Source organism: Botrytis deweyae (genome assembly GCF_014898535.1).
Source record: "Botrytis deweyae strain B1 chromosome Unknown BDEW_048, whole genome shotgun sequence".
In the NCBI taxonomy this organism is placed as follows: Eukaryota; Fungi; Ascomycota; class Leotiomycetes; order Helotiales; family Sclerotiniaceae; genus Botrytis; species Botrytis deweyae.
Window position 1 is genome coordinate 176,927 of NW_024066255.1, and position 12,665 is coordinate 189,591.

Genomic DNA, 12,665 nt, shown 5'->3' on the forward strand with positions numbered 1-12,665 from the left:
GATGCAATAGATGCAATAGATGCGATAGATGATAAGATGAGGTAAATGAGTTGAAATTTCGAATGATTTAAAAAAGTTGAAATCAAAACTATGGCGAGGTTGATTTCAAAAATGAAAATGTGAATGTGACTGTGATTGTAAAAGTAGGTAGTCTAAGTTCTTGAACCTTTCCTCGCTGACATACCCTCCTTGTACAACTCGAAAGAAAAAAAAAGTATTCGAGGGTTCACGAGTGATGTGTGAGTACTCGTATTTCGATTCGGGTGATGGTGGTCTTGATTGATTTTGGATTTGAATGATTTATAACAAAGTTATACAATTAACCACCCTTAAACTCCACTTCTCATAAGATTGTAATTCTGACACGTATCGAAGATTCGAAAGGAGGAGGAGTATTTTGAGTTTTGAGGTAAAAAGAGTTGATAATGTACTTGTGATTACTTTAGGTCTGGTTTGAAGTTTCTGTTGATATGCAACAATGAGGTGTAAAGTAAAATCATTCGATCTAGTTATTCGATGAGGATTTTTTCTAACAAGAAAAAAGGGTTCTGTTTTAGAAGAGGGGGGGTAGGATTGATTTGAAGGATGATTTAGAATAATAATAATATTTCATCATTCAAGGATTCCAGGCCAAAAAAGGTTTATGTCCGTAACTACGATATATACGATTAATAAACTTATTAGAGGGATAACCTCAAAACATATTTGTTACCTTACGGAGTATACTAGGGTATATTTTCACTATTCGTAGGGTTGGAAAACTTTAATCTATCCCTATTGTCCAATATCAACTTGAAAGACCTCCTCCTTTTCCCCCACTCACTCACCCACCCACTCACTATGTAAGGTGGATTTGAAGGATGTAGAGGAATAACTACAGGAGTAACCTCACAATTAGAACCTCTAGATGAATGTATGATCAAATTGTATAATTTTGGTATATGTCTGTAATCCTCTATGAATCAAAATACTAGAGTATTTTTGTTAATTATTCGTAAAATCTGATTTAATTTCTTAAGAGGTTATTAGGTATCAAACGGAATAGAATATTCGGATTTCTAGGAGTTCTCCGATTTCCCGAATTTTCATTGAATATCAAATCTACAACGGCTCGAGAACGGTAAACAGATACCGAATAGAGTCAAATAATCATCAAAAAAGTAAAGAATTAATAAAAATCTATATTTATCACTACCGGTATCTTTAAATCTTTAGATACCTCGGTAGGAGTAGATTTTATATGTTAATGATAGTTGATATCTACTATCTAAAGAGTCGAGTTCGATGATAGGTAATATTCCTTAGGGTATTTTGATCAATGAATAATATTTTTGTTATAGGTTAAACTCGGTCGAGACTCGAGAACCATAAAGATCTTTAAATATATATGATGATTGGATAGAATATTCTTTATTTGTTAATAGCCGTATCTTCCGATTTTTTGATATCTGATCAAATTAACTACTCTGTAAATATATAGTCAGTAGTATAGTTATGATAATCAAGATTAAACTCATTCGGTTATTCCTCCCTTCATTAATCGCGAAAATCTCCAGACAAGATAGTCAAAATATTTAATAATTCAAAGTCCCTCAAGAATATCATGAAATTATTCTTCTCAATTGGTATCTGAATTCGTATCTTAACAATCGAATCTCAATTCGTATCTTCAACGATTGAATCACCAATTACAAAAATCATCAACGCGTTCGGCAAATCTTCACATCGGAGCACCATTACTCAATTCATGTGAAAGGTAGGGTAACTTTTTGATACCCGTTTTATCTACCTATCGACCACGGAACCACCAAGTAGGTAAGTCAAGGATAAATAGGTAGAATGATACTATTCGGAATTTAGTTAAACAAGTCTACACCTACTGACCCACGAATTGAATATCCTAGTTAATGGGTGGTGTGGAGTGAAAGGAAGATATGTGATGATTTGGGAAATTGATGATTTACGTGTCGACCATCGACGACAAGGACGGATATCGTTTCAAATAATTTCTTCTTTCATTGATTCCTTGTTTACATACTCACCTCGATACTTCATTCACATACTCACCTCGTACTCCATTCACACACTCACCTCGATACTCCATACATCATCACATACTTCAAAAATCAGACAATCATAATATCATGAAACCAAACCCCCCATACCAAAGAAGAACGAAAAATATATATATCACAAACTGACATCACTCAAAGTATAAAAAATGGAATCTCCCATCAAGGATTTAAGAATTTACCTGTTCACGGCTTTGCATACGGCACGACCATCCCGTTCATCCCGCCATCCCATCCCATCCCATTTTATAAGTTTCAACCCAATAAACGGTAAAAAGCAAGATCCTCTCAAGATCCTCTCAAGACCCTCGACCCTCAAGACCCTCAACCCTCAAGACCCTCAACCCTCAATACCCTCAACCCTCAACCCTCAATACCCTCTCAAAAACCATTCCTTCTCTTGAAAATCCCTAAAGAATTATCAAATGGAACGAGCGTTGATTTGATCGACCCTAAAACCCCACTTAATCAGATCCATAATCGGATAGTGAAAGGATGTCACACACCCAAAAGTAAATATTATATTACCAGTGTGGCATTGTCCCCAAAAAATTCAAAATTATCCATTATGATTTGATACCCAAAAATCAAACCAGTCATCAATTTCTTTGTCATAATCAACCGGTACTTAAGTTGGCTTCTTTGGTGCCTTGCCATGGCATTGGTATTTTTCCCAAGAAATCCAAATGTGTACTCCGGTAATATTTTGGAATGGTCTTGGCTTTTTTTTACCCTGTATTTAACCTAGATATGGTTTGATCAATGATTTTGATGTGGATGAGATGAACGAATGAGGTGAGAGCTTTCGTATTTTACGACACGCATGATTCTATTCGTTACTTGTTCTTTCTTAAACTTTTTGAATTTACGGAGTACCGGTAGAGGGAAGTAAAGTTACTTGGTATGGAATAATAATAGATAAGGCATTCTTTGATGTCTACGAAGGAGATAGAATCTCATGTGAAATAATGGTAGATGAAATCTATAATTGTCGAAATATATACCACATGGTATTGAACAAATGATTTCACTTTATTCAATCACGATACAAAAACTAACAAATATACAATGTCATGTCCGCTGTACCTAGTCCTTCTCCTCTTTCTTCAACATATTAGTATACCTTAGTCTAGCATTACAAGGCATCACAAGCCCCCGAGCCCCCCTCACCCTCACCCCCTCAATGTATCTATCAACGTAATCGTACTACACTCCAGCCAGCCAGTCAATCAGCTTAGGTGCATACATACATACACATACACACACACATCCATACATACTCCGTGAACATACATACATTCATCCATGCATTCAAATTCCAACACAACATATTTACAAACTAAAATCATACAGAGTACTATCATCCTCGGCCTCGACCTCCTAGAGGTAAGTAATCCGGACCCATCCATTCCAAATAAACATTTATATAAATTAACCCCATCTGTACGCCAACACATTTCCAGAAATTCTTGCATCCCAATGCCATGCGGTATGAAGTCGTAGCATTGCAGGAAACGGTATCACAATGGAACATGAGTGCATGAAAATACATTCTATCCGTGTACGGAGCATATACATAAATTAATCCATCACACACACATCAAAATCTAAAGAGGGGTTAGATTATAATTGATATCTAAAGAATTGATTGGTTAAAGTACATTGGGGGGTGTAACGTAAGGTTTTGGGAATCTTCAATCGTTGGTTAAATCACGATTTGTGAGGTGTGGTGTGGTAGTACGAAGTACGAAGGACTGATGGATTGAGTAATTGACCAAGTACATAAACACAACATGAATCGAAAGGGGTGAAAACACGAGGATGGGGATACGATACGATACGGTTCGATACGATGCATTTACATACGCAGCACATCCATCATAGGAAAAGGAAACCGGCTATTTTTTCCCCGAACGAATGAATGGTAAATCTTCCTATTGTACAGATAGTACAGATTGTACATTTATTGATTGTACAGTAGTTGATTGTTTGGTTCTGGTGGTTGGTTGGTTGGTTGCTTGTTTGGTTGCTTTCTTGCCTGCTTCCTCTCTTCCTCTTGCTTTATTGCTTCCTTGCCTTCTTGCTTTCTTGCTTTCTGCCTTCTTGCTTTCTGCCTTCTTGATACGGAATAACATCGCACAAACATAGTACTCGCATCACCAAAATCAAGCTTTCAAAATAAGATCTTCATGTGATGAGTTGTAATCGGTCTGGTAAAACTACGGATTGATGCTTCTCAACTTCCATCCATTGCATTATCAAACGTAGAAGCTTCTGTCATGTATCGATTCTATCGAAGCTCCACTCCGTCTAGGGTGGAATGTAGTCATGGTTATAGTTTGGGACATACATACATAGACAGATAGTATATCCATACATACATAGTACATACATACATACAAACGAACATCCATATATACCCGCAGCATATACATGCGCATGAAATCAAAAAGAGAAAACATGAACGAAGATCTTGTATCCAAAGTATCTCCATCCCCACCCAAAGAAACGGTTTTAGAAATTCGAAGGGTTTAGAAATGTATAATGACGATATATCTATCTATTCATCCTTAAAACCCTTTGTAAATCGGTATGAAAGAAGAGGGACCCAACATTTAACTTTTTGGTCCCAAAGAAAAACTTATTTCTCAACGGTTGTTGGGCCCAACCTAACCAAACTGTCACACCATTACAAGGCTGGACTTGGTTTTGGAAATGGGGATTCATAAGAATTTTTCATAAAATTGATATAACTTTCGAAACTCTGAGAATTTATGTATGTATAGATGTATGTATATACATTATATATTGAAAGATCTTACATTGTACATAGTTCAAATATCAATATCTATAAAATGAATAATTGATATATCATTCTCTATGGCGCCGGGCTAGATTCTTCAGTGTGAGACATCCTTGCGTGGCTTTTTGAATGGAAATGAAAATGGATGATGAATTGATAGATGAATGGATAGATGAATGGATAGATGAATGGATAGATGAATGGATAGATGAATGGATAGATGAATGGATAGATGAATGGATAGATGAATGGATAGATGAATGGATAGATGAATGGATAGATGAATGGATAGATGAATGGATAGATGAATGGATAGATGAATGGATATCTACGGGTTAATGATTGAATTGAATCGAATCAAAGAGTGAGTGGATTATTACCTCGAGCTTACCATGCCATCCATACATTACATGCCCAATGCACCGTTACCGTACCAGCTATTCGGAAAAAACACGGTTTTTGGTATCTCCCCGGGAAAGAAAATGGGGCGGCGGAGATAGGTAAGTTCAAGGAATTCATGTATGAAAATGGAGAAAAGAAAGAGGACATAGCTTTCTTCGATAAGCTGAAGATATATTTTCTTGGGTATTACTATTGGATCGGATTGGATTGGGATTGGGATGGGGTTGGTTGAAACATGGAATAAAACAAAGCAATATTATATTTCGTACTTTGTACCAATACATTTCATGAATTGGAAATTATGATTTGATATTTGATACATACTCATACTCTATAATATTGTCCTTGTATTCCCTTCGTCTCGAATTTCCATATTATATAGAATAGAATACCTATCTAGATATAAGATATTCAATCTACGCCACATCGACCCATTTCATCCCTCTCTTTGCCGAAAATCCTACCCATCAACATCTACAATTTCCAAAATCGGATGATTCTAGCGGTACAAATAATTTCTATCCTAGTCATCTTTATTTCTTTCTTTCTCTCTTTTCTTGATTTCTACCTTTCTTTCTTTCTTTTTTCCTTCTCCCCTGATTACCTCTTACACTATGAATCTCATCTCATCACATCACATCGGATACGGATATATCTCCTCTGAACGGATGTAGGTCCAGAATCTTTAAATTTAGAGTTGAGATTTCCACCAATCGCAATTTGTACTTCGTAAATCTCAATTTTGTACTTGATCGAAGTTGTTTCTTTATTTGAAATTTATCTCGTTATATTAATAGATAGGTAGATAGGTTGATAGGTACGAGGAGATAGATATAGATAGATATAATAGGCTTTACTTACTTACTTCAGAAATCAACTCATCATAACTTACAATTGATTGATGAATGTCAACTTTCTCCTTCACATGTCTGTGCTTTAGGGTTCATGACGGGAAGTCTAAAAATTAATTAGCTAGTCCATCCATCAATAGGGTAAAAATTAATTGCTTGAATCTCTAACAAAATGAACCAAATGGATAGCTTTTAAATGGTGGAATGAACGAGCTCTCAAAGTGGAAAGAATGGGGACGGATAGAACCGCCATTAGAACCGCCATGTTGATCGGCGCTGAGATCATTTCTTGATCTTTACTTTGAGGCTTAAGGAGGCTTTTGGGGCTGGTGACGGGAGGTTAGTATGGTGGCTCTACAGCTATTTATAAATTGTGTATACGATAGTTATAAAGTATTTTGTAAAGAGAATTAAACGAAGATTGTAATGATGAATGATGTATTGAATATTTATATATATAAAGATAGGTTTACGACAACAAGAGATCATTCATCTCTCGATTTCTAGAATTTCTAGATATGTAGATTGATTATTACAGCTTAATGTCACGTATGTCCACCTGGTACTCCAATCCAACAAACCGCAACTCTAACCGAATACCCTGAATTCCCATTCAGCACACTCCACCCCGCCTAACGCACGCCACTTTTCGCTAATCAAATTCCCAAGCCTCATTATTCCAAGTTTCATCCCGACACAAAATAAGCAATCATACATACATGACATTCAGATCCAATACACAGGGTCTTGGGAATTTTTGATACGACGTTGGTGAAAGGTACTAGGTAAGATTTTTCTGATTGATTGTAGTATAGGCGGAGAGATTTTAGAAATCATAATACAGTGATATTCTTAGTCATTCTCTATATCGAATAATCATGATTAAAGATCAATTTACGATTGGAGATGAAGAGATGAAAAGATGAAATAAATGATTCGGTGATTAATCATTTATTACGACTGGATTTGATTTGATTAATCGAAATGATCAATAATCGAAATGAAAGTATACTAATTCTCGTACGAGATAAAGGATATGTGGTCGAATTGGATATACATGAAGCATTTATTACGAGATGAGATGAGATGAGATGAATGAATAAATGAATGAGGTTGTTTATTATGTTTTTCTTTATTTTGTCTTAACTTTATACAATAAACTAAACTGGGTGCTTAAATCCTAAGAATGATCAAGTGAGCAAGTTCTTACCTCTTACCTGTTGGAATGTTCAATTTTCTTCAAAATAAATTCAGTGAGAGTTTTCTCAATGTTCAAAGTATATTTCTTCACAAGATTTTCCCGGCTGAGAGGACTAGAAAGATATAAATCTTGATGTTTCGAAAGAACACTCACAAATTATCGGTAGCAATTGCAAGTGCATCTCCAAATTTGGTTCTCGAATCTTGACGCGGTCTCATTGTCATCTCATAAGTGATGAATGATTAATTGAAAAACCGTACGTAAGTTAGTGCGTTCATGATATCCCATCAAATTTCATGAAGCAAGGAACTAGGTAGGTATTCGGGACATTTGAACGATTGGAAGAGTAAACATGGGATTTCTTTAAGATTTATCTTCATCGGATGTCTAGATTGGTGGGGTGGATTGAATTGATTCAATTGGACTCAATTGGAATGTGAGGGGAATCTCAAGGGAACATTCATATATTTTTATCGTATCGTCAATAGAATTCTCCTAATAGTATGTGAGTTGGTAATGAGATTTCTAAACATATTAACTTGTATATAATTTGTAGTTACTTTTATCATTTCCCTATTCTATCTTGTAATACTTAAATCTATTATAATAAAAACTTTAGTCTGATAATAGTATAGTTCAACAATAGAACTTACTTTCATTTCTTTAATAGATTTAAGTCATAAAGACAAAAATATATTTCCTATTCTATTAAGATATCTAAAATTAGACATGAATATATTATAGTACTCATAGGCCATAAACAATTCAAAATATTCATTTATATAATAGTTACTCGCCTAAATTTCAGTACTAAAACTTTCCCCTTTATTATAAGTTATAATTATATCTTATAGTTCTCAAAAAGATATATGATTGATTAATACTGCTTATTAAACAATTGACTTATATCAAAGTTTTATTATATATTTAATATTAGGTGCGAGTTTATAAACTTACTTCTTAATTAAAGATTAAGTGATTTCTTCTTAATTCTAACTATAATTGTTTAATCAAGTAAACGATTAAGGTTTCTCAAAATTTATATTATACATCTAGAATTGGGCGCGAGTTCTTGAATTCGTTAGTAGAGAATTTATAGGGGTGAACCCCGTTGACGAGTATAAATTTCTTTGTTGTTATATATAGTTAGCTTAACAATAAATGAATCTGATACGCCTGAGTATATTTCACCTAGGAAACGTTTCTTAACAAGGTCATCTGTGTAATCATTTCATGTATAGCACTACTGCTTTCCTTTTCCTATAGATAATGTAAGGTAGGGTTACATTTTCCTCCAATTTTCGAGTTTAGGTATGGAAACTGTGTACATGAGAATTATATGAGAAGATAGGTTTCATATTCCGTCTCCATTTCCACCTTGCACGTTAAGCTATTTGAATCATTTGTGAATTCATGTGACTTAAAATAGATTAAACATTATATTTCGGGCTTCTCGCTTATCATTTGAAATGTTGATATTTTGAACATTTACTTCATGATCTCTCTACAGATACCTAGGTACTCAAACATATCTCTGATTGGTTTTCAATATAATTCTTCATGCAAACCATTATAGTTATCTTTGAGTATGCAAATAAGATAGAATCAAGTAACAAACCCGAAAAGAATGTCATTTTAAATCACTTGATTCGGAACGGAGAATAGATATTTACCCGTACTAAACTAGTTATACAAATCAAGAGAACTCTTTAGTTATACAGCCACTCGTACTAAAAATGAAAAGATCTAGCCAATTACTTCTTTAAAGTAGTTTCTACCAGTGATTTACATTCACGTGTCGAGATTTCCCCATTTTCTCCATACCAAATAAAGTATGAGGGGTAGTAGTGGGGTAAACCATACATCTTCAATCCTAAAGCGGGACTTCTACATTACAATTCAAATGATTAAGCTCTCCTTCTTTCGGTTTATCATACATCAAAGTGGATATTCTACCCACAATAAACCTCAACGGAACTACATATTCTAGGTAAATGTAAATCAAACGACATTTGACAACACGTGGAGTATAAATAACCAAGTCATCATTACAGTAGTAGAAAAGAAGGCAGTTGCGGCAAAATAAGATATGCAACAAATTATTAAATATCATAATGTAGTAACACAAAGTAAAGTCAGTGGAATCAGTGGAATCAGTGGAATCAGTAGAATCAGTAGAGTCAGTGAAACTCTATATAAGTATCCCCGCCTTAAAACTAATACTATAAGTAATACAAGGACGATAATTTATTATGTTGACACCATATAGATGGTGGATAGATGGTGGATATACCGCGGAGCAGTCCGCAAATCGAGATATGCAACAAAAAGATATCAAAAATATGATAAATGTATGATAGTTAAAAGTCGAATAAAAAGTATACTACGTTACATTTTAAGTCGTACTGAAGTCTGAAATTGATCAAAATGTAATACAAATGATATAGTAATCCCCGTAATATGAGACTCGATGTGCAACAAACGTGGTTAAAAAGATGGAGTTGTAAAATTTATGCGTGTTTGCGTAAGAGGGGAATTTTTATGTATGATGATGTGGTTTTAAGAAAGGAGGGGTAAAGTTTGAGATAAGGTTAAAAATGATTCGTGATTGTATGTGTGAGTGTAAGTATATTGAAGATAGTGCGTGAAGTTAATTATTTGTTACTCTTCTTACAGTGACTTCTCTCACAGTGACTTCTCTCACAGTGACTTCTCTCACAGTGACTTCTCTCACAGTGACTTCTCTCACAGTGACTTCTCTCACAGTGACTTCTCTCACAGTGACTTCTCTCACAGTAGACTCCTCTCACAGTGGCAGACTCATACTTAGGATACATCGATTATGCACCTCATACCTAATTTATTCATACTCGCATATATCCCTTGAAAAATGACCATCTCTAACTCGGGCTCATAGTCAAATTTTTAATTCTTACTAGTAATTTTAAGGAGATGCCCGAAACCTAAGATATGCAACAAATAACCTGATGCATCATGCATATTACCAAAGATTAAACCATGGAATGATCCGCAGATTACGATGTGCAACAAAACCAAGTTCTTGGGAAGTACCCGCATACATTTATGGTGGCATGATTGATGAAGTAGTGTAACATTATTAGAAAGGCTCGTGATGTATATTAGTTATCGAAAATTATCTTGAATGTCACTGGTGTGAGCCTTGTCGTCCAGGAGAAGTTATACGAGGATTAATTTGTAAGGCTGTATGTATAATAGTTGATGAAGCTGTGAAATATCTGTTTGATTAGAAAATTTCTCATGATTTATATTTTGGAAATAAAATAGATGGGACATTCTTCGGCAATTGAATACATTTTCTACTCCCGAGAATTGTAAGCCGAGGATTTATCTCCTAGATTATACACAGCATTGGGTTTGAAAGATGGTTTCAATATTTAATAATAAACAATCATCACCCGTCTATGTTTAACCTCGTGTTGTTAATTTACCTGAAAAGTGATTCTAATTTTTGAATGAATCGTCGTTTCAAATTATCCGACTTACCCCTATTGCCCCTATTTAGACGTGTTAAATTATTAATCGCTTCCAATTAAAGCTATACGAATAGATTGTCTTAATTAAATACTCAGAAATAAAGTCATAGAGTGTTTCTAGACTGAAGCTGGAATGATATTCAACATTACAATCCGAACTATATATTCAAGTTGAGTGGAATTCAAACCAGACGAGACATACTTATCGATTTTGACAGCGAAGTAATTCAGGATTAATTCGATGAAAATTGGGAAGAAATGTGTCATAAATGATAATATTCAGACATGAGTTAACAATCAACTGGTGCAACAAGTGTTGATAATATCGTGGTATCTTCTGTCGTCGATTTCCTCCTTTTTCATTGAAAAAATAGAATTCTTTAAATTTAACTTGAATTTAGATACCTCAAATTGTATCACAGTAGAAGGAAACAAAAGTGAGCCGCTACTATTCTTGACAATCTCTCGGATGCTACTTTCAATTTTTTTGAAGTCTTGCTTCGAAGTTGTTGAGTTTAAATAGATACTATTAATCATTTTGAAAATACCAAACTATATACGTCGAGAGTTCCACGTGAAGAGGGAAAGATAAAGAATCAACCTGCTATTGTGAGACCAGAAGGATTAGGGAGTAATTGATGGGTAAGTTATTTCTTTCTTTTGGTCAAAAATGAATTTATATTGACTGGAGTTTAGTATGTTAGAAGTATCGGAAGGTAAAGTTAGTGCAGGAAAATTGGTTTATAAAATTGATGAAACCACAACGGATGAAGAGTTGGAGAAGATGAATAATGAGGAAGAATAAGATCAAGGGACCTTATCTTTCCAAATCTCAATGGATGAAATGATTGATGATCAGAGTATTGAGGATATGTCACATATCACATGTCATTTGAATCGTAATGATCTTATTCATCGAGAAAGATAATGGACTTTCATCTCTTTTTGATTTACTTGAGAAAGTTATCGTGTCAATTAATATTTTTATTCAATAATTACATTGATCAATGACTCCACAAGTAGTTCATATATAAATTCAAAGGAGATAGTTATTATTATCACAACAACAATCATTAATTATCCTCTCGAGGTCTTCTAACTAGAACCTATGCCATAACAGGACCAATAAAAGAATCTTCAACCCCACCATCCCTATACCTCCTTCCTGCTACCCTAATGCCTTGTATGGATTTTGCACCTGGGTGAAAGAAATCCTTAGAGCAGACGAGATTGTGAAATAAAATGCAAAGAATAATATACTTGTGTTCAATTGAGTTACCGGTGCCGACTCATGGATTCGTCTACTCATCTCCTGGATCTTGGAATTCTTGAGTGGGGTGGGGTACAGATGACTACCAATGTAACCAAAACTCTTTTCAATTCAAACTTCCGAAAGTATTTACAACTGAATATCAAAAAGTTAGTACGAATCCAACTAACATCAAAAGATTAGTACCAATAATAAATCTTAGAATGAATGAAAAAACTCACATCACCACAAGCATATTCAGCATAACACTCAATCCACTCGTTGAGTTTGAAAAGTACCCCTCTTTCTTGCTTGTAACAATTTTTTACCCTAACAAAATCCGGCGATACAGCACTACCAATGATATTCCCAATGGATGCTTGTGGAGAATCATAATCAATTTCGATTGTAACAGTGAATGGATCTACGGGTACTATCACTTTCCATGAATTATCATGCCATTCGACTATTTCGTATAAATTGATAGAGGCAAATAAACCGGGTGGTAAATGGGATTGGGCAGTTGATAAAGATGAATAGTATGAGATTTTAGAATAGGAGATTGAGTAAGA